The following is a 25,144-nucleotide window of genomic DNA, read 5'->3' on the forward strand; positions in this document are numbered from 1 at the left end:
CCTATCCTGTAGCTTATACATGATATCAATGTATATAATTATTATTGTTTTAACTTACCTTTTAACTCATCTAATGTCTCCTGATTCATTATTTTCTCAATCTTAACCCATAAAATGTAGTATTATACCTTCCATATATGTATATGTTCAAACTTTTTCTGTTTATATTATCTCCTTTGATTCTTTTAGTATTGCTGCATATCCAGAGTTACATACTGCAGAATTAAGTCTGGGTTGTATAAGCAGGAAGAATATGTTTGGATGCTGCTCACGTCTAAGTGAAACAGCGAATAAGGAAGCTAAGACAGAGTTCCAGCACATTTGCCATTGCAGGTGCATGCCACCAACTCATTTGGCATAAACCTCTTATATTTCCAAACGACAGCAGCAACATCATGTTTACACTTGTCATAATACAGATCTCCCTTATAAAATAACTAGGGTCTTATTCTCACAGGGCAGAACCTAAATCTTTCAGTTCCTTAAGTTAGTTCTACTAGTGCAGGCTCTCAAAATGTTGTCCTTTCCTTTAGTTTAGGCACTATTCTGTCTTGGAATTCTGGAATTCTGTGGCCTTGTAGAGTGAATTGCATGACTAAAATCACCAAGACACCCTCAATAAAATATAGGAAAGAGAGAAGAAAATGAATTAATATATATAAATACATACTTGACATCCTGAAAAAGAAAAAAAATGAATAACTATTAGAACTCTCATTTCTACAGGTGTTTTCTACCCATGTTAATGGTTCATTTGCCCTAAGAGAGCCAAAGTATGCCACCTGGTGCATTTCAACTTCACTTATAGTGTTGTTGGCAGACAGGGAAGATAAAACCAAACCTAACTATATGTTCAAGTGAGAATATATTTTTTTGTTGCCCTGATAAAAGGAGATCAATGTAATTAGTTTCCTACTCTGCAGCAGGCTGGTCTCTCATGATTGAATGCTGCTTACTCAATTTCGATACTGTGTAGTATTAGTAAATGGGTTAGCCAGGATAAAAATTGTCTAGACTTTACCACTGTGGTCATTGTGCTTATAAATCCATTTGGTAAGCCCTGGACTACTTTCAAAAGTATCAGGCCAGTATTTATAGAGTGATTTTTCACATCTACCTGGTTTTTAGAGTCTCCTCTTCAGTAAGCATTCAGGTAAGATACAGATATTATCCCTCATTTTTTATTGAGGATATCTATCCACATATGTTTTCCTAACCACCTTGTTGCCAGTCCTTCAATCTTCTTTCTTCCACATTTGTGCTTTTCTTTGTAAACTTTGGCTCATTGTAAATCACTGTGGTTCCCAGTGAAAGCTGTCTTCGCTCTGGTGTAGGCTAGTCCATGAATTGTTCCCTCAGAGTGTTCCCAAGGATCTAACTAAGCAGTTGCAGTTGTCACTGCATCATTGTGATCCATAACTTATGTCATCTCCCCTGGGAAAACTGGACCTAAGATGTGCCACATAAAGCTCATCTGTTAGGGCTTCATATGAGGGAGTTGTAAAGCTGTAACAGTCTATATCCAGCCACTGCCCTTACTGTGTTGGTTCATCTGTACCCAAGGCTTGCCTCTTTTCTCCTCAGACAACTGGTCATACAGATTTTCTCATGAGATTCTAAATGTGGGTTGAGTGAAGGACAGCAGATGTAGCAACAGTAAGTATATTAAGGATTTAAGCTTCTTATTCATGAAACTTAGTTTCATACATTACTCACACTCAAATATGCTACATAGACTACTTTCACTTGAGGACACAGTGTTCCTGGGCATTTTCATCTTTGTAGTAAGGTTAATCAGATAATACCCAGTTCATGAGTCCCGTGGTCAGCTAGAATGCTATGGTCGCCATTTCAGAGTAATACATATGGCCAAGTGTTTGGTCCCCACAAGGACCCTACATCAAGCCAAATTTATTTATTAAAAGGAAAATAGTTACTTGCTTAATAGAGTATGACTCGGCTCCCAAACTTTAGAACTTCCCACTTTTCTGTTTTGTCTCCAAGTATCCCATTCAGCTATAGATATTCCAGTTGGTCACAAGATTAAGGACAGAGTTGCTTGTAATCTGCCCTGGCCCATGAGGAGAGCTTTTTTCAACTCTACTTAATGTTGGTAGCTTTATACACATTATGAATATATCAGGAAAGTGCATGAAAGGGTGGCATGCGTTGCCTCCAAAAGCCAATAGGCACTTCTTCCCCTCCTTTTTTTTTTTTCTCTTCTTTTTTGTTTTTCTTTTTTCGTAGTAGTGGTGCAAAGTACACTTTTTTCACTTTGGAAAAGGTATCTAATTCATTGCACAAATAGAAATTTCGCTCAGAGAGTAGGCTTGTGAATTTTTACAGTATCTATATACTACCCTAAGGCACATATTTAAAGATAAATGTGTGCCACATATTTATCTATCCTTAGGCTATCCTTAGATACCTATTACTTTCTGCTAACAAATCATATCAGCGTGATGCCATCTTGTCCTTTGGGATGATAAAATGATGAATGTTCCTGTGGACTGGGTTAAAGCACAGATCTAGAATTGGCTAAAAGTATCCTGCCCTGCCAAGGTGAAAGCAAGTAGCTTTCTGTTCTGTCTGCTTATTAGAATAGGAAAAAACACATTGTTTGTCAAATCAGTAGCTGCACTCCAGATAAGGAAATGTGTTGATTTGCTCTGGTGGAAAGCACACCTGGATCAGCAATTGCTATTGGAGATACATACTGATTAAGTTTGAGGTATACCACTATCATTCTCAAAGACCTTTCTGTTTTTTGCATAGGCCTAACTCATACAAAAAGAAATACTATAGATGTCACTATCTCATACCTTTCAGATCTCCATGATGGCATTAATCTTTGTGCTTCCTGCAAAAGAAGCAGCATTATCATTTGGCAGAGAAGTTCAAGAGCTTCTCTTTAGTTCTTCTATTCATAACAATCTATATCACAGTAGCCCCTGCTTACTCAAGGTTTTGCTTTCCACAGTTATAGATACGTTAAGTCAACTGTGGTCCAAAAATATTATTTGGAAACTTCCAGAAATAAACACTTTGTAAGTTTGGGGGTGGAGGGTTTGTTTTGTTTTGTTTTGCTTTTTCGTACCAGGGATGGTTAAAACCAGGGGGCACTTAACCACTAAGCCACATTCCCAGCCCTTTTTTATTTTTTGTTTTGAGACAGGAGCTCCCTGAGTTGCTCGGGGTTTCCTAGAGTGTTGAGGCTGGCTTTGAACTTGTGATCCTCCTGCCTCAGTCTCCCAGGCTGCCAGCAAGACTTCATAAGTTTTAAATTGCGTAGCATTTTGAACAACATGATGAAATCTAGTGTAATTCTACCTGAAGCCAGTAAATATTGCCTTTATCCAGCATATCCACAATTATATACTACCTGTCCATTAGTCATTTAGCCTTTTCACTTATCAGTTCAACTGTGTTAGTGTAGTGCTTTTGTTCACATAATCCTTATTTTACTTAATAATGGCTCCAAAATGCCAGAGTTGTGGTGCTGCCAATTTGGATGTACAAAAGAGAAGCAACGATGAAAGTTCTCAACTTAATAAAAGAAAACCAAAACTTGAGGTTGCCAAGATCTACAATATAATAAGATACTGAGAGAAAGAGGGAAAAACTACATTCACATAATTTTTATTTCAGCAAACTGTTAAAATTGTTCTGTTTTATTTTCAGTCATTATTGTTAATCTCTTACTGTGCCTAATTTGTAAATTAAACTTTATCATAGTTATGTATAGGAAAAGTGAGAGTACAGATAGTATAGATAGGGTTCAGTACTAGAAGTTTTGACACATATCCCCACAGTTAAGGGAGGACTTACTGTATGTGGGTCCAGGCACAAAGTGGAAATTCTGTCTATTTTTGAGTATGTATTCCATGTGTAAGCTCAGGTTCTAGGCAGGTAATCATAAGACAGACTCCATTTGTGTCTGATACCCATGAAGCCTTCCACCTGACTGACAGGACACAGAGGTATTGAGCCCTGAGGATCAGCATTAGTTCAGGTACAACATCCAATAAATCCTGAGAGCTCCATTTCTCCTCAGTAGTAGGTGTTCATCCATTGGGAAAGGGTAGAAGGATGATTTTAAGTTACATGACTAGATTATTGAATAGTCCTTCCTTAAAGTACCCAACCTCTTCTTCAGTTAGAGTCTGTAGACCTCCACTGACTCAGTTGGACCAAGAAGAGGGTACTATTGGTACTGTCATGCTGGATCACATCAGGCCTCTGTCACTTGACTGACAGCTCAGACCAGAGTTTCCCACGCTTCTCAGCTATTGTGGTTCTAGGAACCCCCTCATTAACTGTCCACCATCAAATATCCCTATAACTTAAATCATTACTTTGGTCCTCCTGCTTATTATATTCATTGTGGCTCATTTGCCTCCAGAGAATTAACTCTGCAACCTCAGTTGTTCCTGACCCTCATGAAAGTCAGGAAGCACTTGAGGCAGCATCTGCAATGCTGACCTTCCTGTCTGTGACCTCCTGGGGTATAGTTAGGAGGTGGGTGTTCAGGAGACATTATAAATCTCCCTAAGTCTGCCCCCCCCCCCAGAATAATTTGGCATTTGGGTCTTTTGATATCTGTTCTATGCAGAAGATAGAAACTTGGTTACCTTGTTTTAGGGCCTACGAGAATGCCATTTACAGATACACATTTTGACAACTGTGATGAATTCCCAGTTTGGATTTCTTTCCCTAGTACCATGTTAAAACACCTAAGAGAGAAAGCAAGTCAAATAACATGAGTACTTTAATATCTGTTTTCTTATGTTCTTTTTTTATAACCTTGTGATATAGTTAGAACTAGATCCTTATATTCTCATTATTATCTAAGAAATACAAATCACTATCTTGACAAAATGTTATATGCCAACCATAGATGCAGTTTTCTATATACAGTATGTCTCATTATTGAAAATAAACCAACTGCTTTCTTAGTGTTTCTAAAGCATCCTTGAATGGGATTTTTGTCTTCCTCCCAAGAAGGGTTTGGAGACTGGACTGTTGGGTAGTTTACTAGAGAAAGTCTGATGATTGAAGCTCTCTTTTATTGTTCATCTCAACCAGTCTACATTCTGATGCCTAAGATGAATGGACATCTGAAGATTGTTACTTACTCTTTCCCTTTTTTCCCACAAAAACAAACAAAAAAATACTTGTGAAGATTAACAGTAATGTCCCTTAGAAGCCAGCTTTTTTTTGTTCCTATTCTTTCTTCCTCTCTGGCTTTCTCTCTTGTCCTCCCTCCCTCCCTCCCCCACCACTCCTTTGCATTCAGTAGATACTGTCCATCTTTAAAGTACAATATGAAGGAGTTCTTAGTATGATTTAGTGCAGGCCCCAGCTGCTATCTGTTCTAGGGGTTTTGCTGGAGGCCAGAGCTTCCCGACAGCCCTGACTATGGAGAGGTGGAATGTGGCCCTGACGTCAGGGCCGCTCCTGGGAATGTTTTGCATTCTTCTTCCTGGCAGTGGTCAGGTGGCTTCCAGCAAGAATGAAGGATAACAGCTTCCAGAGAAGAAAAAAAAGAGAGAGGAGGAAAAGAACAGTTTATAATCAAAGTATTGTGGGGGAGGCACTTTTATTCTGAGCCAAAATTGAAATTAGAACCAGATGTCTTACATTTTGATGCTGCACAAATGCTAATATGTTTATTAATGACTGTAATAGCTGAGCTGTTTGACTTTTCACTGAACTTAAATATTGAAACTCTTTAAGAATTAGGAAAAGGGATTTCTTATAGATGACATTTTAACTATGAAAGCAGCTTTCTAAATATAAAAGTAGAAACCTGATGAGTGACCCTAGTTAATCTAGACACTGTTTTAAGGTTTGTTAATCTTCTGAAAAGTCACTTCTGAAGCAAAAAAATCTCTGTGATCCATTAGTGTATTTTGTGCCATTTGCTGTGGTACATGCCTATAATCCCAGCTGCTCAGCCACTGAGGCAAGAGGATAGCAAGTTGGAGACCAGCCTCAGCAACTCAGCAAGACCCTGTCTCACAGAAGATAAATAAATAAATTTAAAAGTTAAAATAAAAAGGGCTGTGGATATAGCTCAGTATTAGAGGCCCCTGCATTTAATCTCTAGTACCTGGGGAAAAAATAGTATTTTTTACTGTTCAAATCAATTCATTCTTTGAAGAGAGGCAAAATCTATTTTAGCATTTGCTACTGAGTGTTTTTTCTCAAATATTTACATTTCCAATGTTAATCCTGCCCATTATATTACTGCTCAAACCAAATATTCAAAACAAAACTTAATATAACAAACATACCTGGGGGTACCAGAGTTGTATAATGTGTGCAGCAGAAAAAGGGAAAGTTACTGAATTAAATTTTAATCTTGCTTTTCTCCTAGCCACTAAAGTACCTTTGTTCAAATTCATTATACTGGTTTAGCTAATTGCAATTGTGTGTCTACATTTTAAAATAAAATAATCTTTAAAATCAATGCCTTTCATTAGCTATTCATTTATTTTGATATAACAGCAATTACACTAACAAGAGTTCCCCAGTTTAGGTGAAATCCATTTGAATACTTCCTGTTATACATTAAAATGGAAAGTTGGCTTCCTGTTTTAAATCACATTGCTGGTAAGGAATTTCCAGAAATGTGGAAAGTGCTGACTCAGTGGACTAATCCAGCAACAGTTAGCTTTTGAGGGGGTTTTTTAAGTCTTGGCTGAACAAGCAAAATATGTGAATATAATGTTTTTTATTTTTAGAGGGAGGAGAGACTGTTGCTTGGGAATAGGATCTTTGCTAATACCTTTAAAATGACTAAAAGTTCTTAGGTTAGGTGTGTGTCTAAATGTGTTTTTCTGTAGTCTGTTATTAGAATTTGAAAAACAGGTTGTTTTTGCTGTACTCCCTGACTGTTGTTCTCTTCTGCCACTTGCCCCACAGGTGAACCACATGGCTCCTTAGGCTACAGAGTTGACTAACAGTGGGATCTAAAATATGTCACTCACATTAGCCCTTGCATGTAGGGGGTTGGTCCAGAAAAAAAGTCCCAGTATTGCAACTTTTATGTTTATTATTTGAAGTCTCTGAATCAAATAACAGTTTACTAAAAACTTTATATATTAGCTGGCCAGAGTTGAGGGAGAAAAAAAAAACTTGGATTTGTTGTCTGGCTCTGTTCTGTATGTTTTATATTTGTTCAGTTTTCTGAACCCGACATTACTGATTAATATTTCTTTGTTATTCATTTGATATAAAAATGACTGCTAGATTGGAGGTGGGAGACTTTCAACAACAAAAAATGACCTTCTAAATGAATCTCTGGTCTCATAAAGTTAGTTAACATATTCATCAGCTCCACAAACACTACTAAATAATATTTTGCACCAGTGCTGAAGATGCAAAGAGGATGGTATGCTCTTTATTCTCTGTTTGCAGGGAAGGATATAAGTACAAAACTATGCAGTGTTGCTTGACTGGAAATTTAAGGAGGGGTATGCTCAAATCTATGTTGAAGTCTGAGGGAGTGGTTTCTTTTGATGCGATTCTAAGTTGCCAACTGAAAGTAATTTGAGTTGAGAGACACAAAATAGAAAACAATCTTGTGAGTGAGGTAAGGGAAACAAAAATATATGCCACAGATATAAACTTCTTAAAAGGAAAAATCAATAAATATAGATAGCATAAGGCAAATTATATTCATACCGTGCTTTGAGCCATCGAAAACAGCATGCCAATTCCACTTGCAATGTTGACTGCTTTCAAAGAAGCCATCACATCCTTCTGTTTTTGAGGTCTACCTTTCTCATAGATTGCTAAAAGAATTTGAATTGTTATGTGCTAACCACAGGACTCACAGAATCATAAAACACTCTTTTAAAATTATTTCCTGTTTCTTAAAGATTGATAAAAGGAAGAGCACATGCTTTTTGAACAGAGGCCCCAAGGGGAGAGGGGTACCACACAGTGTTATAGAAGTTTAACCTGCACATTTGATACACCCACTAGTTGTAAACTACAATTCTCATTTGCCCCTTGACAATAAGCCCATCATTTAACTTTTGTTTTTATTTATTTATTTTTTGATTCATTGTACACAAATGAGGTATAACTTTTCATTTCTCTGGTCGTACACAAAGTAGAGTTAGACCATTTGTGTAAACAATGTTTGTCTCATTCCATTATCTTTTCCTCCCTCCCCACCCCCCTCATTTTCCTCAGCACAATACATCCTTCCTCCATTCTTTCCTTGCCCCTCTCCCCTCATTATGTGTCATCATCCACTTATCAGAGAAAAGGTTTGGCCTTTGGTTTTTTGGGATTGGCTTATCTCACTTAGCATGATGTTCTCCAACTCTATCCATTTACCTGCAAATGCCATAATTCTGCTCTTTTTTATGGCTGAGTACTATTCCATTGTGTATATATACCACAGTTTATGCATTCATCTACTGAAGGCCATCTAGGTTGGTTCCACAATCTAGCTATTGTGAATTGAGCTGCTGTAAACATTGATGTGACTACATCACTGTAGTATGCTGATATTAAGTCCTTTGGGTATAGGCCAAGAAGTGGGATAGCTGGGTCAAATGGTGGTTCCATTCCAAGTTTTCTGAGGAATCTCCATACTGCTTTCCAGAGTGGCTGTACCAATTTGCAATCCCACCAGCAATGTATGAGTGTACCTTTTCCCCCACATCTGCGCCAACACCTATTGTGCTTGTGTTCTTAATAATCACCATTCTAATTGGGGTGAGATGAAATCTTAGGGTAGTTTTGATTTGCATTCTTTTATTACTAGAGATGTTGAACATTTTTTTCACATATCTGTTGATTGCTTGTAAATCTTCCTTTGTGAAGTGTCTGCTTAGCTCCTTGGCCCATTTATTGATTGGGTTATTTGTATTCTTGGTATAAAGTTTTTTGAGTTCTTTGTAGATTCTGGAGATTAGTGCTGTATCTGAAGTTCATGTGGGACAGATTTTCTCCCACCCTGTAGGCTCTCTCTTTTCATTGTTGTTTGATTCCTTTGCTGAGAAAAAGCTTTTTTAGTTTGACTTTATCCCATTTATTAATTCCTGCTTTTATTTCTTGTATTGGGAGTCTTGTTAAGGAAGTCAGGTCCTAAACCAACATGATGAAGATTTGGGTCTACTTTTTCTTCTGTTTGCTGCAGCATCTCTGATCTAGTTCTGAGACTTATAAACCAACCACCCAAGGGACTTGTGACTCTACCAAAGGACCCTTGTGACAGTGCAGCAGGCAATGATCTAATGCCTAGGTCCTTGTTCCAATTTGAGTTGAGTTGTGTACAGGGTGAGAGATAGGGGTTTAGTTTCATTCTGTTGCATATGGATTTTCAGTTTTGCCAGCACCATTTGTTGAAGAGGCTATCGTTTCTCTATTGTATGTTTTTGGCACTTTTGTCTAGTATGAGATAACTGTATTTATGTGGGTTTGTCTCTGTGTCCTCTATTCTGTATCATTGGTCTACCTGTTTTGGTGCCTATACCATGCCATTTTTGTTTCTATTGCTCTGATATAGTTGAATGTCTGGTATTGTGATACACCTTGCTTCGCTTTTCCTGCTAAGGATTGCTTTGATTGCTTTTGACTGGGTCTCTTATTTTTTCCAAATGAATTTCATGATTGCTTTTTCTATTTCTATGAGTTATGTCCTTGGGATCTTAATTGGAATTGCGTTGAATCTGCAGAACGCTTTTGGTAGTATGGCCATTTTGACAATATTAATTCTGCCTATCCAAGAACATGGGAGATCTTTCCATCTTCTAAGGTTTTCTTTAATTTCTTTCTTTAGTGTTCATAGTCCTCATTGTAGAGGTCTTTCACTTCTTTTATTAGATCGATTCCCAAGTATTTTATTTTTGTTGAGGCTATTGTGAATGGAGTAGTTTTCCTAATTTCTCTTTCCAAGGATTTATCACTTATGAATAGAAATGCCTTAGATTTATGAGTGTTGATTTTATATCCTGCTACTTTGTTGAATTTATTTAACTTTTTATATCTACCAGTTTTCTCTGCCTAAAGATGAAAAATTAGAAATCAGTGGTATACTTTTATGCTTGAGAAATTATTTTTCCTCATAATTATATTTCCAAATAAGATTTTTTTTCAGTATATTTTCTCTGAACAATTAGTAAATAATCGTGTCAATGTATGCCTAATATTATGGAAGAGAATCAAGCGAGTACAGATGTGTGGTCACCTTTAGCTTCAGTGTTCACTTCTCTCCCCATGGGAGAGACTGAAAATGACATAAGGGGCACTTAGGGCCTGTCACATTGTCACAAGGATCCTTTGGTAGAGTCACAAGTCCCTTGGGTGGTTGGTTTATAAGTCTCAGAACTAGAATAATCACATACATGTTTCTGTCATAGCTTTTATAGGACTTTCTTGTGTTTTTGCTTTTCCGTATTGTTCTCAATTCTGTTAAATTTTAGCTGCTAACTGGTATGAACTATTTTTCTATGCATATCCCATAAGCTTATAAGTATTTTAGTGTTTGTTTACTGAATAAATTAAGTTGCTCTCCTTCTTAATGCTTTCACATATATATACACATAGTCCATGAAATGCTTTTTTAAAAAATCGTGGTAAAAGGTACGTAACATCAAAATTAACATTGTAACTACTTCGAGGTGTATAATAATATGCATTCATAATATGGCGTAACCTCACCACTATCCTTTTTCAGAATTTCCCTATCATGAACTCCCAATTAAACACCGAATCCCCATTCTTTCCTCCTCCAGTCTTTGGTAACCTCTATTATGCTTTTTGTCTTTACCCATTCTATGTAAGTCTATAAAGGGAATCATACACTTGTTATTTTCATTGTGATTTGTTCCGTTTAGCATATTGTTTTCAAAGTTCATCCATATTAGAGGGTATGTTAGAATTTACTTTCCTGTTAAGACTGAATAATATTTCATGGTGTATAGACCAATAGTTACTTATTCATTCATCTGTTGGTGAGCATTTTATTTATTTCCACCTCTGGCTATTATGAATAATGTTTCTATGAACATAGGTGTACAAGTATCTATTTAGTCCCTGCTTTTAGTTGTATGTATATGGGAGTGGAATTGCTAGATTATATGATGATTCTGTTTAACTTCTTAAAGAACCACCATATTGTTTTTCATAGAAACTGTACCTTTACCACACCACACACACACACACACACACACACACACACACACAAATATTTATATTTCTGGGTATCAAACCATGGCCTTGCACATGGTAGGCAAGTGCTTTCTCTGACTGAACTATGTCCCCAGCAGCAAAATTATAGCTTATATTTCTACCAGCAATGCAAGAGTTCCAGTTTCTCTAAATTCACATTAACATGAAGTGGTGTTTCATTTAATAAGCCCTGGTGTTGCACACACAATACACTTTTTGGAGGGTGAATACTAGGGAATGCACGCCCAGGGCATTTTACCATTGAGCTACAACCCCAGCCCTTTTTATACTTAATTTTGAGACAGGGTTTTGCTAAGTTATTTAGGGTCTCACATAAGTTATTAAGGCTGGCCTCAAAACTGTGATCCTCCTGCCTCAGCCTCCCAAGTCCCTGGCATTACAAGCATGCATCACCATGCCCAGTCATGTCACACTTTTAAATTCTGAAGCACCCCATTAAAAAATTTAGTCACTGTTACCTACAAAATGAAAATCAGCCACAAAAATGCAGAGTTCCTCATCAGTAGTATTTCTCTACTTCAATACTAGCCCTCCCTTTCCCACACAAACCCATGGCTTACTATTATGTACACATCCATGACCACAGGCCCCTCTAGAAGCTGCTACTCTCAGAGCTTACAGGAGAATGTGCTTTTCCCAAATGATTTTATTAACATTACTGAATAATGTCTCCCTATATTGATTTTAAATGCTTCCTTTATCAGAAAGTGTGGGGGTCCTCTCTGCCATGTCTCACATGGAGGAAAAAAGGGTTAACTGCCAGAAGAGGATGTTGGTGGGTTTTCTGTCTATGACCCAAAAACTTATCTACTCAATGAACACACAAGAGCCAATACTCTTTTCATATGAGAGGGGGTGTGATGGGTCAGGCCTTACCAGCTCTGGCCTGTTACAATAACATAGAGTTGCCCAGCTCTTCTTTATTTATAATATACAGGTAAAGGGGGCAAGGACCCAGAAGAGCTGCTTCTGTGATGGACAGGATAGGATGGAGTTAAGGGAGCCATCCTCTTAGGGGAAAATTTCAAAAGGAGACAGGGAACCACTCTCGCAGTGCCACATGCTTCCTGGCAGTTTCTAGAAGCCAGGCCTCTGCATCCCATGACTCAACCTAGTCAGATTCTGCTAAGTAAAAAGGACAGCTTCCCACAATAAAGTATATCCCTATACATCATACAGTCTGTTTCTTCCCTTTACATTGTTTCTTACGTTGATAGGTATTCTTTTTCTGATCTTTTTACCTAAATTTTCTAGTTTGAGCTTTTACTTTGTTCTTTAAAGGTAGTTGTTATTAAAGTGTCAAAAATATTTTTAAGTAATTATAGACTATTCAGTGACCATTCAGAGATAGACTTGACATGACAAGTGCATCAGTAACACTTCATAGGTACTTTGATCTGACAGGTAGCCAGCAACTATGTTAGTTCCAGTTTTACCCCAGCCTTGACATGCAAGCTTACTACAGGTTCAGATGAAGTTCTTATATTGTCCTCCCTGCTAGACTGAGGAACTTAGAATAGCAATTCAACTACAAAACCTTGTGTTCCATCTGTTTGGGACATTCTCTTGTAGTAATTATTTTTTTTCTTAGACATCTCCAAATTGTCTTTGGTAGTAGAGCACAAATGTTTAGCATTTCCTCTCTTGAACAAATATTTTTCTTACAATTTATGATATTTTTCTCTCTGTTCAGATAAGAGATGGTCTGGTGGTTTCATTATGTGCTCAGATATCGTGCCTGATGTGGTAGGAAGCACACAATCAATGACAGTCACTCATTGGAAATGGGATAAGAGTGCATTTTATTATCAAACCTTATGGTAGTTTTGAAGTCTGTTAGCAAGGTGAAGAGATGTCAATAATTCATAAAAACTTTGACAACTAAGCCTTAAGATTCCATCAAAGAACTATAGGTTGGAAATTACTTTAATAATTGGAAATACAAGTGATCAAGACAGTGGCAGAGTTGGCAGTTCTCTTACTGGCTATACATTCTTATAAGCTACATAACAAAGTTTAGGGGACAAAAAAGATACTTTGATCATGTCTGAAAGGAAACTGACAAAATATGTGAGGTTACAAATATGGGCTTGCATCCACGATTATAAGAAATAAACCTCACCCTAATTAGTACCCTTGCATTTCATGTATATGAATAACTTATAAGTAAATCTGCTTGGTTAGGGACATGATCTTTCAAAAACATTAAAAGCAAGGTACATCAAAAATAACTGAATTAGTCCATAAGCACAGAATCTTAACAAATTTTAAAATACTGCCTCTTGTTATGATATCAGATTCTTGCACCAATAAGTATAACACAAATTCATTCTGAGTCCTATGGAAACAAGGAGGGTTAGCTGCTAAGGATTTTATAACCTGAATTTTACTATAAATAAAATAATCTTGTTGTAAGAACTTTAAATAGGGAGTATCTATTACTTGATTCTTAGTTAATTATCTTTGGGTTAATTATCTTTGTTTCTCAATTTTCCTGAAAAATTCTAAGAAGGATTTTTAGCAATGTGCCTCTTTTAATATGGAGAGACAAGTATTTTAATAAGTATTGTTCACTTTCCCGATCACCTAGCTTGTTAATGATCCCCTAGCTCATTAATAATTTGACATGTGTAAGCCCCACAGATGGCAGAGACCTGTTCTGTTCATCATTTTCCTTCTTAATGAAATCAGTATATATTCTGAGTGTTTGCTTGATATAGGTTGAAAAAAAACTTGAATCGTTTCATTTTATACTTGCATCAGGCAAACTCCAAGAAATATGACTAAAGACTATTTAGTTTGTTCTTTTTCAACATTTAGCCTTGAGAATCTTTGTACCCTGAGTTTTCTCTCAGCCCCTTAGCCAGTTCCCATCCCACCCAGTCTGACCTTTGGCAACCTGATACAAAGTGTTAAGAGTTGGCATGAAATTTTCTAACTTACTCCTTTAAAAAGAAGCTACACATATTTAATGCTTCGTATGGGTTATTTCTTTTTTAATCATTTAATTTTTATATTTTCTTTTTAATTGTTACATAAAAAAACACTGAAATTGTACATTTTAATGGGATACCATATAATGTTCCATACATGTATACACATACACATGTGTACACAGACGTCTAAATCAAGTTAAGCATATTCATCTCATCAAACGTTTATCATTTCTTCATAGTGAAGACTTTCAGAACCCTTTCTTCTTTATGAAATATACAGAACACTATTTTTATCTATAGTCACCCTGCTGTGTAGTAGAACTTCTTGTTCTTATCTCTAACTTAGTACCCATTTGAATCATCCTTTTCCCATTTCTCCTCACCTCCATTCTCCTCAGCCCCTGGTAACCACAATTCTTCTCTCAACATCTATAAGATCAACTTTGTTGGATGCCATGAGTGAGATTATGCAGTGCTTATCTTTATGTGCCTGACTTATTTCACTTAACATAATACTCTACAATTCTGTCTATATTGCTGCAAATGACTGGATTTCATTCTTTTTATTACCGAATAGTGTTCTATCATGTGTATGTACCACAGTTTCTTTATGTACTCATAATTTTTTATTCTTTCTTTTTTTTCTTTATGTGTTTGTTTGTTTGTTTGTGCCAGGAATTGAACCCAGGGGCACTTAACCACTGAGCCACATCTCCAGCCCCTTTTTTTTTCATTTTGAGACAGGATCTCACCAAGTTGCTAGGGCCTCCATAAATTGCTGAGGCTGACTTTGAGCTTGTGATCTACCTGCCTCAGCCCCCCAAGCCTTTGGGATTACAGATGTGTACCACTGTGCCCAACTTCTATTCATTATATGATGGACACTTAGGTATTTTCCATTTCTGGGCAAAATGTGAATCAGATAATACTGCAGTGAACAGGAGAGTACAGATGTGTCTTTGACAAACTGATTTCATTTTATTTGGATATAAATCCAGTAGTTGCATTGCTAGATCATATAGGAGTTCTACTTTAAATTTTTTGAACAACCTCTATGCTATTTTCTATAATGGCGGTACTAAGGCTATTTCTTTTCATTCTTAACATTCGTATGAAGGAGCCATTATTGTAAATTTGCAGATGGTTTACTTTCTCACCAATGTGTATCACAAAAATTGTATGACATTGGACATGACTTCAGAAGAAAGGTCATTTTTGTTTTAGGCTTGCTTTAGTGTTTAGCATACTGTGAACTAAGAATGCCAAATTTTCTTGAGTCTTTAGATGAGAGTATGAATTGTTGATGACCCTGAGAAAATTTGAACAAACTGAATGGGGCTCAAAAAATTTTCCCAGGATGGTTACAGCTAATTCCGCTTTTAACATTATTGAATGTAGGTAAGCAAAAGTAAATAAATAAGTAAATAATTTCCCTGAGGGGAAAATATTAAAAAGAATTTTCCCAGGATATGGCTGTCAAAATGTCTTACCACACCATGCAGCTTCTATGTAAGTGTACACATGACCTTGCTCAGAAAAAAAGCAAAATAAAGAAAATACATGTATAGCATTTCAAGAATGAATATTGGATCCAAGTCATGTGACAACAGGGAGGTTCTTAAATGTGGAGTGTCAGAACTGAGGCAGACTGGATAGAATCCGTTCATGTCTTAGAAGCATGACCTGTTTCTAAGATGCTTTCTTCAAGGAAAAGTTGAGGATAATGTTAGTTTTATCAGAGATTTAATTGGAGAGGCTTTGACTAATAAACTAGCAGTAACCATATTTCACATTCTTCCTTTTCTTTCTACTTTTTTCTTAAGGACAAAAAATTAAAACCAGAAATTTCTGTCTTGGATATCATGGACCATGTGTGTCTCTCAATTAAGAAAACAAAGAACCTATGAGAAGGATACCAGAAACAATACCCAGATGTCGTAGTGGTTGTCTGTTCTAATGTAGAAGAGATCCATTTTGCATTGAGGAGCATTCCAGTTAGTTTTTGTAGATTTCCATCTAATGTAATCAACAAGATAGGGAAGCATTTTGTGTTAACAAATGATGTTTCTAGTTCTTAGGAAGGCGTGGGTAGGAGAAAAAGAACCGTAGGACCATAGGATCATTCCGTTCCCACCAGGTTCAGTCTTTTCCATGGAGCATGTGCTTTGATTCTCTGGTTTCTCCAGCATCCGTAATATGTGACTGCATTTGCCCACGTGTTTCCCCTTACATAGTTCCTACCCCAAATCTGGAAAGAAAATAACTTAAATTTCATTTATTTTCTCCATTTGGTTGTCAGCAGCAGGAAGGGCTGCTGAAGGTTTGGTCAGTGCCAGCATGGAACTGCAAAGGGCCTATAAACTCAAGGGAAAGAGGAAGTTTTCACATCCTGGCTATTCCAGTGACCCTAGACTAATGATTTCCTGACTTCCCCGTAGCAGATGTTGGTTGCAGTACATATGTGTTCATTTTAATATAAAAAAAAAAAATCACAGAATATTACTATGTTGTATGTGCTCAATATTCTATGTTTTGCTCATTTAGTTGTTTTTTAAATGCTGTTTTAATATCTACTTATTTTTAATTTTTATTTAATCATAAAAAAGTTTTGTTTATTGAGTGCGCCTGGTTTCTCTTTCTGAGAAATCTCTTTATTATGCATTATTTGTGATATCTATAATAACCAGATAATGTTTCTGCTACCTTGTTTTGCAAGCAACATTTTTAAATATTTAAATTTTTTAAGCAAGATTTTTTTTGTGGAATTTGAACTTCAATACTGCTCTTGTGTATTTTCACCTAAATTCCTGTTCTGTGACTATCCAAATTGACAAGATTGAGGCATGGCACAGAGCTGATCTCTAGTGGAGTGGTGCTCACAAAGGTTAGTCCTGTGGCTAAATATGGACCAGCTGGGTCCACAGCTTGGTAGAAAGACACATTGTTACCTGTTCAGGGAGGTTTGAAGACTGTATACTTTGGAGAGAAAGACCAGCTGACTACAGAGGATAAAAAGGTGTAACTTAAAACTTCAGCTTTTAAGAGATCCCACAGTCCCACTGGGGACAGGTCATCTAAGGGTTAGCAGATGCAGTAACTACCTTTTTTTCCTCACTATCTTCAGTGTTAGTCTGTGTCCATATCATTTGGTGGTCTGTGTCCATATCATTTGGTGGTGTGTGTCACCAAGTCACATTGTATCCCCATCCTCCACTCTTCTCTTTGTTACATAGTGTTGTGCAGCCTATTGGTGCCTCAACTTTTTTTTTTTTTTTTTTTTTAATGCTAAAATCAGCATGATCAGGCCTTAGTCTTAACAAAAAGTGCTAGGAGAAACAGAAATGTGATATATATCATTATATAACCAAGTTTCTCTGTTAAAATTTTAATTTTTGATCCCTGGTTATGAAGAGTCCCTCTGTTTTCTTGTATTGGGTGAAGAAATGGCAGCATTTTCCACAGGCCTCATTAATGGACACTGTAAAGCTGGACTGAATGTCCTGAAGTGTCAGGCACAGGTGCCCGGTGTTCGTTTAATTCACAATTTCAAACTCCCAGAACCAAAAGTTATTTTAGGAGTGAATTCATTGGAATTGACACCTGAATCATATTGCCAGATAAATATGAATTTCAGATAAACTATGAAGCATATACTACAAAAATCATTCATTGTTTATTCTGAATTTACATTTAACGGGGCATCTTGTATTTTATTTGGTAAATCTGGCAACTCTACATCTAAAGCTAGATTATGTAAAATATTATAAATTCATGTAATGTCATTATATAGATTAGAAATATTCTCCCCTTCATCGTCACTTAAACCTTTCAGTTTATGAAGCCTGTACTTCTTCATTTCTTCTATACTCTCTCCCCTTGTATATCCAGATTAAAATGTTTATGACTAGCATTTGTCTCACTGTGTTGTGTGCCTGACCATAATCCCTCTGCACTCTTGTAATCACATCACTATTTTGGTAGTGCCAGCCATAGATGACAGGTGAAGGTCCTGACCTCTCTTGACTAGACCCTGTGGAACTACATGCTCTTGGTTCCTCAGTGTTTGTTTATGTTCCTCCTCCAGGCCATGTGACAGCTTGGCCAGCTGGAGGCACAAAAGACAGGCATGGAAACCTCCTGGCACAGTTCAAGAGGTGCTTAGGCCAAAGTATGTGACTGTCCTAATTCTCTCAGGATCTCAAAGCATTTTCACACTAAATTATTCAAGTGACCCAGAGGCAAGAGGAGAGTTAGAAGTACATGATGTCAGAGAGCTCAGAGGTTGGAAGGGAAATAAAGTGGGAAAAGTAATTATTGCTTCTAAGACTTTAACAATCAGTAACCAAAGAATAAAGAGCAGAGCTAACAATCCTCACATTTCCTGCAAAAGTATTTCAATATCACTTGAGCAAAATTTGTCTTTCATAGGGACCTTTTCAAAAGGAAAGTTTCATTTCCAAAGAACTTCATGAAAGGTGTAAAAGCCACACTATGAATTGTGGATGACACACCCTGTTTTGAATTGGATTTCCTGCTAGTTCTGATCGGAGGCATTCTTCCCGGACTAGGGTGAACTCAGTTCCAGTGTTTGCTTGTAAAACTGAATCCAGTCATTGTATTTGCAGTTTGGCTTCCTGCCTGCTGTTAAAGTACAGAGCAAACTTAAGCTAGTTACTCCCTATGATTCTGTGTTCTCCATAAAGAAGAGGGAAAGGCGAGGGGAAAACCCAAAGGGTGATTGAGTTCATTTACATACTGTGCAAGAGGGCAGCTGCTGGCTGCCATGTCATCACATAACTCTGGAGAATCCTGATATTCCATTTACCGGAATAAGAGAATGCCTGGGGGGTGGCGGGGAGAAGAAAAGGCAAGCTTTCTTTGTATAGTTCCGGCTTTGGCCTTACCACCTGAATAACCTACTTATTTCTGTTTTATTGACTAATATAGATGAAAATATGCAAGATTTGCTCTTCTTCCCTCTCTCCAAAGTGTTGTGTATGAAGAAAGAACTTCTATAAAGACTGGTTACTACTGGGAGGGAGATGGTACTGCTGACTGGTGGACCTGACTGCCCACTGAGTTACCCTGAAGGGAACACCATATCATGGACACAGCTCACTGGATTTTTCGGGAAGATCTGGGGGCTCACCCCATCTCCCTAGAGTCATGGGAAATGTGATGAAGTCTACAGTGTAACTCCCCCAGCTCTATTAAGACATGTGGCAGAACTTGACCAGAGTGTGGATTTGATGAGATTGTGACTTCACTAAGTGTGAATGGATCTAGAAGCATACAATGGCATCAGCCTCCATGCCTTTAGGAGCAATACACTGACAGTCATTCCCTGGAACTAACCTTAGAGCCTCTGATTTGGGGAAAGGACAGAGAGGAGGAATGGTTAATTCTGGGGCTGTTCCCAGGGTCTACTCCTCACACAGAGGTAGTGCCATGAAGTACTGAAATAACAAATGTTGAAATGATGCATGAGACTTGGTCACCCATGGAACTGTATAACACTGCAGCAAATGCACCTCTTGTTTTTGTTTTTTTTTTTCTTTTATTTTGTTCAAGAGAAAGCACCTCAGCATAACACCGCCCTTCCCAGCGCAGCAGGCACAGTCACATCAGCAGGCTAGAAAAGCCATCCCATTTCTGCGGTAGGCACTTGTGAATGGGGAAAGGGGGCCAATCTTGTGGCCATAGCGTCGAACGACCTCTCTGATGTGGCAGGGCTGGATGGCATCACTGTGAGCCTCAACACCACAGGCCACAGTGCTCTTTTTTCTTTTCCTTTGTTTGGTTTTAGTGGAGTCCTGTGCAGTGCTCCCACTTACTAGGGATCCTGATGTGGTTCTCCCTGAGTGCTGGGATCCAGATGATGGAGCTGTTGGTGTAGGAGGTGGCGTGCTCTCAGGGGAGTCTGGGCAGGACTTCATGCAAGACCCCTCAGTAGAGTTGTGTGATACTGAATGAAAGTTGCAGAAATGGCATGGCTGAAGGGGTCCCCTGCCTTGGTTACCGTGTCCTGTCTCACAAGAAGAGCTAGATCCACTAACTGTGCCACTGTTTCATATGCTAAATATGCTAAAATTTCCATAGCGACAACATTGGGTTTTATCTCGATGCTACTGCAGTCCAACCAGTCTCGAAATTTGGAAGCTTTTTTTGAGAAGCTTAATTGTCGACTTTCACAGAATTCTGCATATTGAGTTGAATCCATACTTCGAGTCTGTCTTTCTGCCCTCTCCATTCTTTCTTGTTTAACTTCATCAATTTCATCGTCTTCAAATATTGCCAAAAGTTCTCCTGTCTGGTCAATAGAGTTGAGAAAGTCCTGAGAAATTTTCTGTCTTTTGTTTGTATTACTGTTGCCACTTAGTTTGTCTTCTAGAAGATCATCTTCATCTATGCCTTTGACGATCTTTGATTTGTAGTCTCGGATAAACATGTATTTTAGCCATCTTCTAAGCTTTTTCTTATCTTTGCGCATCAAAAATAGAAGATCTTCAGGAGAGATTACTCTTGCTCCCTGCAGCTGAGAAACTTCTGCAGCTTGCTGCAGATTAATTAAACTGCTGTTTCATAAAGAGGTCTCCTAGCATCACCTAAAGAAAACATCATACTCTGCAATTCTGCTGCAAAACTTATAGCCTTCCCTGTACTTCTTGCACTACTTGAAGTGGCAGCAGACATTGGGCTAGCTGCAGTATTATTCATCTCTGCTTTAAGGACACTTGTAGGCACGGCTGCGTGTCCCACATGGAGAATGTAGGGGTAGAGATGGCGCAGTTTCTGTTGCTGATGCCCGGGATATGATTGGAAAGGGGTGGAGTGGGGGACAGAGAATGTAGAAAGGGAAAAGGCGACTCGGCTGTGTGGCAGCAACAGGGTGGGGGGGTGGCAAGATGGCTTGAGCTCGACTCTGCCCAAATGCACCTCTTGCTGATCTCATTCAGTTATTTAATTCTGGTTTGTCCTATTGGATTAGAGCCACATTACTTTTTCTTTAGACTTGGTTTTATATAATTTAAAGAAATATGGATGTTTAACTTAATAAATATCAATAAATTTTGAGTTTACTATTAACAAAAACCAGAGTCCTGCTCCCTTGCTATTCTTTGCTCAAGGATAAGAATAAAGTCAGAAAATTTAAGACATGGATTTTAGTCATAGGGAGTCTTCTTTTTCTCCCTTTTTTGACTTAGAATCCTTAAAAACTGTGGGCTGGGGAAGTAGCTCAGTTGGTAAAGTGCTTGCCTTGCAAGCAAAAGGCCATGGGTTCGATCCCCAACACCAAAAAAAAAAAAAAAAAAAAAAAAAAAGAATCCTTAAAAACTACCCTAATGACATCAAGTAGCAGAACTTGAACACAAAGAAAAAAATCAAGTTTGTTCTTCTTGGGAGTTTTATGAAAATGGTACTTTCCACTGCCTGGTGAGCAAAGGAACCAGATATGCAAAATTGAAGAAACAGATAAAGAAATTCCCAAAACTAACCATCGGAGGCTTCAGAGATGATAGTACCTAAACATCCAGGAATTTTAACGAGACAGTGTTTAAAGAGGTCAAAATGAAGCAATCAAGAACAGGAATTCTGATTTCTAGTTAGGGATCTGGCACATAAGGAACTTGGAAGTCATCATTCCTCTCTTCCCAACATGAAAAAAGATGAAAAATTAATAGTAAACATTTCCTAGCTCTATCAGAGAATTGAGGTCAGAAGGCAAACCGCTGCTCCCAAAATTGGAGTGACAGACAGGCAGATAAAGAAAATCACAGCTTCCTGGTAAGAAAACACTTCGACATATTGGCACAAGAAACAACCCCCTCGGTAGGACACAAAAAAGCCCGGGAAATAATCCCAAGAATTAATAAATGGTGTGGCATCCAATTAAAAATCTGTGCAAGGGCTGGGGTTATGACTCAGTGGCTCACTTGCCTAGCACATGATTCTCAGCACCACATAAAAAAATAAATAAAGATATCATGTCCTTTTAAACCTGGAAATATAAAAATAAAGTAAAATAAAAAGCCTGTGCATAGCAAAGGAAACAAAAAGCATGAAGAGAGAACCTACAGATTAAGAGAAAATCTTTGCTAGCTACTTTTTTGTTGTTTTTGGAGGGAGGGTACCAGGAATTGAACTCAGGGGCACTTGACCACTGAGCCATATCCCCAGCCCTATTTTATATTTTTGTTTAGACACAGTCTCACTGAGTTGCTTAGTGCCTTGCTTTTGCTGAGGCTGCCTTTGAACTCCGATCCTCTTGTCCCAGCCTTGTGAACTTCTGGGATTAGGGAAGTACGCCACTGTGCTCAGCCTTTTGCTAGCTACTCTTACAAAGATTAATATCCTGAATATATAAAGAATTTACCCCCGAAAATCTAGATGCTCAGTCAATAAATAAGCAAATGAACTAAACAGAAACTTCTCAAAAGAAGAAATACAAATGGCCAACAAATATATGAAAAAATGTTAAATATCTTTAGCAATCAGAGAAATGCAAATCAAATCTACACTGAGATTTCAATCAGAATGGCAGCCATCAAGAATACAAACAATAATAAACACTGGAGAGGATGTGGGGGGAAAGGAACCCTTATGCACTTCGGTGGGATTGTAATTATTCCAACCACTATGGAAATCAGCATGGAGGCTCCTCAAAATAAAAGGAATGGAATCACTAATGACCTAGCTATACTACTTCTCAGTATTTATCCTAAACAATTAAAAAGTCAGCATACTATAGCAATAAATGCATATCCATGTTTACAGCAGTACAATTCACAATAACCAAACTATTGAACAAGCTTAGTTGTTTGCCGGTGGATAAATGGATAAAGAAAATGTGGTTTATATACACAACCATAAAGAAGAATGAAATTGTGTCTTTTGCAGGAAAATGGATGCAACTTGAGCATTATGTTAAGTGAATAAATCAAACTCAAAGTCAAGGGTCATAGTTTTCTCTCATGGGTGAAAGCTAGAGAGGAAAAAGGAGGGAAAAGATCTCACGAAAATAGAAGGGACACCAGTAGAGTAGGAAGAGAGGAAGGGGACCAGGGGAGGATGAAGAGGAGGGAAAATCTAAGCATGGGGCAATGAAATTGACCTAACTGTATTGTGCTATTGAATGCATGTACAAATATGTACCAATGAATCCCACTATTATTTACAATTATGATGCAAAAAAAAATATAAAAAATAGAGAGTATGTCTTGAGTGTAGCTCCAGTTGAACACAAATTATTCTCCCCAAGGAGGAAAATCCTACACTGCATCAATTAAATGCCTATCAGTAGTTAATGGGCAAGTTAAGATTACACTCAGAATTTGTGCATGATGATTATCTCTACAAACCCAGTTACAGATAATAGTAACCTTTACAATTTTTTAAAAATAAGGAAAAGTATGATTTGGAACTAACCTTATACCAAGCCAGTGAAACATGCAGTGTTGTATCTTGTGCAGTAAGACCATTATCTAGATTTTTAATAACCTCTGTGGTTGCTGGTGATGTGGTTTGTTTTAGTCTTTAAGGTATGTTTGCTCTTCTTTATTTTTCTAGTTTGTCACTAATTCTTCTTGTATTCCTTTAAACAATTAAATATGTATCACAAAAGAAAAAGAAAAGGAACTTGGGTGTGCATGGGGGGGAAGTAACTTGCATGAACAGTGAACATTTTAAGGTAATACAGTTGTTGGAATAATAGCAAATCAATATTGAACAAATTTGTTGCAGTTTTGCATTTATCCACTTATAAGTATATTCTAGTGTGCTGACTTTATTTTTAGCTATGTATTAGATTTTTTAAAAGCAGTTGTGCCCTGACTCTCTGTCACTCTCTACCATGCATACGTTTTCCATAGCCCAGTTGACCTGATGAAAGAATGCAAGCCCATTCTTTCTTTTTTTAAAGTTTTTTATTTGTTGTAATTAGTTATACATGACAGTAGAATGCATTTACACAACTTGATAAGTTCCAGGATCCTTGGGAACCAATCACCTGGTCAACTGTGCCCCACTTCCCCGTCTGTAATATGTCTATGATAACATAAAGAAGCAATTATACATTTTTCTGAGATGGTACTGATAACTGTGTTTTCTTTCTTTTCATTTTTTTTTTAATACAGTAATAGTTGAACAGACAAGGGACTGAGGTAATGACTTGACCCAAAAGCCCTCAATTCTTGGAGTAGGTTTAAAAATGAGAAAAAGGGGCAGCAGTATGTGGTACTGTGTTCACAAGATCTTGTTCCCCTTGCTTCCTATTGTGATGAAAATGCAGTGAAATAAATTATGAAATAAGTTTTGAATGAAAGACTCCTTTTGATATGGTCTTGTGTCTTCCATGACCTGAGTCCAAGTTTTCTCTTTCAGATCAGGTTGACTTTGGTAAATATAAACAGGAACTTTGATTGTTGTCCTTTCTTTTAAGTAACCTATGAACAACCACCAGCTGGTAACAATACCATTGATATAATGTTATCTGATTGAAGCAAAATGCTTGTTACCTTTGGGAAAAATAGACATAGATATTCTTGAAGTAGTAAAATTTCCTTGCTTATGTTGACCAGCCACATCTGCTGAAACAGCAGATGAGCTTATCAAAAATGGTTGTTCTTGTTGACAAAACAAAAGAACATTTTATAGTTTTCCTTATTGTTAACTGTCTTGGAGTATAAGTTGCAAATGTCAATATGCAGCTCGAAATTTGCCCAACTTCTGATAGGAATTGCTCTTCTTTCACCTTATGGGATATTTTACAGTCTTGCTATCCTTTCCAAATATCCCTCTTCACGTATAGTATTTCTCTTGACTACTGTACAGATTCTTGGGCCCAAACTCTTTTCTGGAAACCCAAAGGGAATTGCTTACCTGTTCTATCCTTATTCCTTTGGAAGTTGGGCAACCAAATACACTCCTTTTTTCCTCTCTCCAGCTTTCAGTTGTCCTCTACATCTGCCGTTCCTTCAAGATACTCAGTTCCCTGA

General features: G+C 37.5%; 1 protein-coding gene and 1 pseudogene across 2 annotated transcripts in view; one reads left to right on the top strand and one right to left on the bottom strand.

Moving 5' to 3' along the window:
• Nucleotides 1–25,144, top strand: part of SPIDR (scaffold protein involved in DNA repair) — a 461,819-nt gene that overhangs the window by 225,788 nt on the left and 210,887 nt on the right.
• LOC306659321 (transcription initiation protein SPT3 homolog) lies at nt 19,711–21,024 on the bottom strand (annotated as a pseudogene). The gene has a single exon. The product of its transcript is annotated as a transcription initiation protein SPT3 homolog (transcript).

Source organism: Sciurus vulgaris, assembly GCF_902686455.1.
Source record: "Sciurus vulgaris genome assembly, chromosome: 1".
NCBI lineage: Eukaryota > Metazoa > Chordata > Mammalia > Rodentia > Sciuridae > Sciurus > Sciurus vulgaris.